Here is a 6,087-nt window from a genome sequence, read left to right on the forward strand (position 1 = left end):
AACCGCGGCCCCGCGCACGGGTTCCGCTGGCGCCCGAGCTCCTCCTCCGCCTGCACCGCGGTGCTGTCCGCGCCAGCAGGAGGAGACAAACAGCTGGGCCTTCTCTCAGCCTGTCGCATGGCCATTATCCTCTAGTTTGTCCTTGAGTATCGCCAGGCCGCCAAAGGAAGGAGGAAGAAAGAGGGTGAAAGTGAGGGTGAAAGTCACAGTCACTTTGTTTTAATGCCCAGTGTGGCCTTTTCTGCCTCCTGTCGCCCAAACCTATTCTCAGAAGGTAGCAACCTACACTCATCTTTGCTTTCTTTGCCGCTCGTATGCCCTAATTTGTTTCCCTCTTTTTAGGTCAACTGTGTCACTCATCTCAACTCTCACAGGCTGGTGACGTCAGAGAAGCCCAAAAGAGAGAGTTTAGATTAAGGAATAGACGTGGTGTCAAATGCGGGAAAGAAATTAGGCTTCCATAGAGCAGGAGGAGAAGACAAGTTGTAGTGGATTGTGGACTAAACGGAAGTTAAGGAAGTAGAAAGAGTAAATGTGAACAATTCTTAAGAAAAGTGGCTACGAAAGGAGGAGTTGATGCTTAGTAAGGTTTGGGGAAGCTTTTTTTTTTTTTCAATTGAGAGAATTCGTGAACATACCTAAATTCAGACAGAATAGAGGTAGTAGAAATGTAGGAGTTCAAAACACAAGAGTTACAATCCTGAGAAGAAAGGATCCAGTGCTTAAGTGAAAGGATTGTCCTTAATTTGGGGAACGGCCTCGTCTTTTCATTACCAAAGGAAGAAAAAAAGGAGTGGATGGTGGAGGATGAAGTAGAGGGAGTGGTGTCTGAGGCTGCTGCTTCCTATGGAAAGAAGAATTCAAAGTAATCTGTTATGAGGATTAAATGAGCTAACATGCGTAATGTTCTTAGCGCATAAAGTTAGTCCATTCTTTGTCACATAACAAATGCCCAATAAATGTTTGGTGGTGGTGGTGGTATCTGTTGAGAGGGAGGAGCTAGAGGAAGCAGTTTGAGCCAAATGGATGATCCAGACTAGCTGGATATATGGAAGGACAATTGACCCATCTGAGGTAAAGGCTTTTTTTTTTTTTCTATTTTTCAAAATTAAATTAAAATTAGTATTTTGAGGTAATTGTAGATTCATAGGGAATCATTAAAAAAACCAGCACCTAGAGATCCTGTGTGTATCTTTTACCCAGTTTCCTCTAAGGATAATACTTTGCAAAACTGTAGTACAGTATCACAACCAGGAAATTGACAAATACAGTCAGGACATAGCATTTCCATCACTGCAAAGATCCTTCATGTTGCCATTTTGTAGCCACACCCATTTCACTCCGCCCCCAACCCCTCTTAACCCCTGGCAACCATTAATCTGTTCTGTTTTTAGAATCTTGTCATTTCAAAATTTTTATATAAATGGAGGCATACAGTATACAAACTTTCGGTACTGGCTTTTTTCTACTCAGCATAATTTTCTGGAGATCTTTCCATGTTGTTGTGTGTGTCAATAGTTTGTTCCTTTTTTACTGCTTCGATACGGATGTACCACAATTTGTTTAAATGTTTACCCATCGAAGAACATCTGGGTTGCTTCAAGTTTTGTTTTTTGTTTGTTTTTTTTAGCAAGATAACCAACACGCAGACTTTAATAAGTCCTTGAAATACAAAAGAAGATGGGGCTGGGTCTAAGGATAATAGAAACATAACTGCTGAGTGTCACATTCTTCAAGTTTTTGTCTGTTATGAATGAAGTTGCTATGGAAACCTGTGTACAGTTTCCATAGCAACTTTATGGAATTGTGAACATAAGACTTCATTTCTCTGAAATAAATGCCTGGGAGTACGATTGCCGGGCCCTATGGTAATTGCGTGTTTAGTTTTTTAAGAAACTGCCAAACTGTTTTCCATAGTGGGTCTACCATTTTACATTCCCAACAGCAATATGAGTGATGTAGTTTCTCTGCATCTTAGCCAGCATTTGGTGTTGCCACTATTTTTCATTTTAGCTATTTAGATACATGTGTAGTGATATATCATTGTGGTTTTAATATGCACTTCCTTAGTGGCTAATGATGTTGAATTTTTTTATATGCTTCTTTACCATCTGTATATCCTTTCTGGTGAAATGTCTGTTCATTTCTTTTGCTCATTTTCTAACTGAATTGTTTGTTTACTGTTGAGCTTTGGGATTTATTTATATATTCTAGACACTAGACCTTTGTCAGATAGTGGTTTCCAAATATTTTCTCTCAGTTTGTAACTTGTCTTTTATCCTCTTAGTCTTTTGCAAAGCAAAAGTTTTAAATTTTGATGAGGTCCAATTTATCATTTTCTTGTTATGTATAGTGCTTTGATGTCAAGCCTAAGAACTCTTTGTCTAGCCTTAGAACTAAAAAAAGATTTGCTTCCATGTTTTTTTTGTGAAGGTTTTATAGTTTTCCATTTTTAAAATTAATCCATTTGAGTTTGTCTTGTATAAAATGTCACATTTAGGTAGAGGCTTTTTTTTTTTCTTCCTTAGGAATGTCCATTTGCCTCAGCACCAATTGTTTAAAAGGCTATACTTTCTCCATTGTTGTTTTTGCATCTTTGTAAAAATTTAGTTGAGTTTACTGGTGTGGGTAAATTTCTGGCTTTTCCAATGTTCCATTGCTCTATGTGTCCATACATCCTCCAATACTGCATAGTCTTGATTACTGAAGTTATATAATAAATCTTGAAATTGGGTAGGCTGATTCCTATCACTTTTTTCTTCTTTCTATGAATTATTTTAGCTATTCTAATTCCTTTGCCTTTTCATGTAGATTTTAGAGTAATATTGTTCTGTCTGTATTACATAAAATTTCTATGATATTTTAATAAGGATGAGTTAAATCTACATTTGTTTGTGGAGAATTGACATGTTAACTATATTGAATCTTCCAGTCCATGAATGCAGTCTCTTTCAGTTTATTTAGACCTTCATTTTCTTTCATCAGTGTTTTGTAGTTTTCTGCATGTAAGTGTTGTACATATTTTGTTAGATTTATACCTAAGTATTTAATTTTTATTTTGCAGTGTGTAGGTGATTTGCATCTAAAATTTTGTTGTGCACTCGTTCATTGATAACAAATAGAAATATAGTAGATTTTTGTATTTATCTTGTATCCTGCAATCTTAGTAAACTCATTTATTAGTTCTAGGAAGTTTTGGGTTTTTTGTTTTGTTTGTTTGTTTTTGTGTGTGTGTGTGTGTTTTGTTTTTTTTTTTTGACTGCTGAGCGGATTTTATTTTTGCACACAAGAATGCAGGACAACAGAAGGCTTATCTTTAAACTGAGCTCTCAGTGGCAAGGTGACTCCTGTCCTGAAAAGGGCTGAGGCATCCTAAATTTCAAGAGGTCCAGGTTGAGGTCTAAGAAGGTGTACGTGCTGTCGTCATGATGCTGGAGATTCTTGTAGGTGGTGTTGTGGAGGCGGAGGCATGTGCAGGCCCCTGTGTGTGGTCCAGGCCTTCCACTGGGGTGGCTGAGTCTTCCATGATTTCGTCCTTTTCCTCAAGCTTCAGTCCTGCTGTCTTTTCATCCAATGCGTCTGTTATGAACAGGAACTGGCTTCAAATTTTTTATTGGTAACTGATCTTCCAACTCCTCCTTAGTCTTCAAGAGTCTGTCTGCTACTGGCTTTCCCACATTTTCGTTTCTGAGCAGGGCAAAAGCCGCCTCCCCGTCAGGTTCTGGTACTTGATTTTCTCCACGTCGTCCTCCAGTCCCAGGAGGAGTCGCCTGCAGCTGTGTTCCTGTTCTAGTTTCTGTCTATGGGGTGGGCGCTGGGTCGCCGTCCGGTCGTGTGGAAAATCCGGATTTTGTATGGTTAGATGAGACTTTTTTAACTTCAACTGCCTTCTGGCTTCCTTTATCGATGTCATTTGCTCTACCTGTTCTGTGCAATTGTTTTTCCTTTCCACTTTGGTTTGTAAACTCTTCACCCTCTTGTGACGTGGGTGCTGTGGTTTTTGGTTTGGTGTCTTTTCTATCCTCTAAAGGCTTCCTGGAAGCCCCTTTCTTCTTTGCCTGGCGGGGTCTCTCTGGAGAGCTGAGGTCTGCATGTGGCTGCAGTGACACCCCAATTTGGGGGGATCCATTTTCAAGGGAACGGGGGGCCTCTGCTTTGGGGAACCCTCTTCTGCCTCTGCATTTCACTGGATGGTCAGCTCCTTGGCTGTCACCCTCCTCATCGGACTCCGAGTCAGAGGAGCTGGACGAGGACGAGGACAAGTCACCTGTCCCTCTCCTGCTCCCCGGGACTGCGTCTGAATTAGAACCTTGTTTTCTGGATGGAGACAACTTTTTGAGGAAACTCTACCAAAGTCTTTCTTGACAAACACGTCGGAAGCCCTTCCTCTGTGACCATCAGGCTGTCACCGGGGTTGGGGTTAGCTACCGTCCTGCCTCCGTTCACAACTGACCAGGAAGAACTGGGTGGAGGTTAAGTTTTTAGACAATTCAGCTGCTGGTGGGGTGGCTAGTGGCTTTCCCCTCTCCTTTGGTTCCGCTACATTTTTTGGTGGACTTTGCTTCTTGGGATTTGGTGGCAGTCCCTTTTCATTCTTTCCTGATTCTGCAGAGAGAGAAACTGTAGGAGCAAGTCCTCGAAACACTCGGGCTTCTAGCACGGTCTTCAGCGCTCCTGCTCGTCCTTGCCGCCAGGGCTGCGACTCGGCGCGGGCCGGGCGGGCGGAGGCCGCACCGCACGGACGCGGGAAGTTTTTTGTTTTGTGTTTGGTATATTCCTTGGAGTTTTCTATGTAGAAAATCATGTCAGCAACTAGAAATAAATTTACTTCTTCCTTTCTCATTTCTGCGGCTTATCATTCCCTTGCTTGTCTTACTGCACCATCACTTCTAGTGCTATGTTGAGTAAGAGTGGTGAGAGCCGACATCTTTGCTTTGCTTCCAGTTTTGGAAGAAGAGCATTCATTCTTTCACCATTAAGTATGGTGTTAGCTGTAGGTTTTTTGTAGCTATATATCATCAACTTGAGGAAGTTCTCTATTCCTTGTTTTCTGAAAGTTTTGATCATGAATGGGTGTTGAACTTTGTGAAAGGTCTTTTCTACATCAACTGATCTGATCGTGTGATTTTTCGTTTTTATCCTCTAATATGGTGGATTGCATTGATTGATTTTTCAAATACTAAACAAGCCTTGCATTCCTGGAATAAATCCTACTTGGTCAGGATGAAGAATTCTTATCCATTGTTGAATTCTATTTGCTAATGTTTTATTAAAGATATTTGCATCTATATTTATAATGAATATTTGTAATTTTCATTTTTTGTACTGGTTTTGTTTGGTTTTGGTTATCAGGATAATACTAGCTTCATAAAATGAATTGGATATGATCCTTTCTCCTCCATTTTCTGGAAGAGATTGCATACAATTGGTGTTAATTCTTCTTTATTTATTTATTTTAAACATTTTTTATTGATTAATAATCATTTTACAATGTTGTGAATTCTTCTTTAAATGTTTAATAAAATTCTCAAGTGAAACTATCTGGGCCTGAAAATTGGGGGGGATGGTAAATTATGAATTTAATTTCGTTACTAGTTATAGGGTTATTCAGATTCTCTGTTTCGTATTGGGTTGCAGTAATTTCTGTTTTTCAAGGAATTTGCTCATTTTATCCAAATTGTTAAATCTATGTGTGTAAAGTTGTTTATAGTATTTCCTTATTATCCTAGAGACTAGGTAAAAGTACATCTACTCTATTTTCCTGGAAGCAGAAGTACTATATAGGTAATATACATGTGTTTTTAATTGAGATAAAATTCGTCATTTGAAAGTGTAACATTCAGTGATTTTTAAGTATATTTACAACGTTGTACAACCAACAGCACTAATCCTAGAACATTTTCATCACTCCAGAAAGAAACACCATGCCTATTAGCAATTGCTCCCTATTCTTCCCCTTCCCCTAGCACCTGGCAATCACTACTTTGCTTTATGTTTCTATGAATTTGCCCATTTTGAACATTTCATACAAATAAAATCATATGCGTCCTTTTGTTTCTGGCTTCATCATTTAGCATGTCTTCAGGT

At 39.4% G+C, this 6,087-nt stretch overlaps 1 pseudogene; it reads right to left on the reverse strand.

Moving 5' to 3' along the window:
- Positions 1-3,315: 3,315 nt before the first annotated feature.
- On the reverse strand, positions 3,316-4,843 carry LOC105091110 (uncharacterized; annotated as a pseudogene).
- Positions 4,844-6,087: the final 1,244 nt, after the last annotated feature.

This window comes from Camelus dromedarius, chromosome 4 (genome assembly GCF_036321535.1).
Source record: "Camelus dromedarius isolate mCamDro1 chromosome 4, mCamDro1.pat, whole genome shotgun sequence".
Taxonomy (NCBI): Eukaryota; Metazoa; Chordata; class Mammalia; order Artiodactyla; family Camelidae; genus Camelus; species Camelus dromedarius.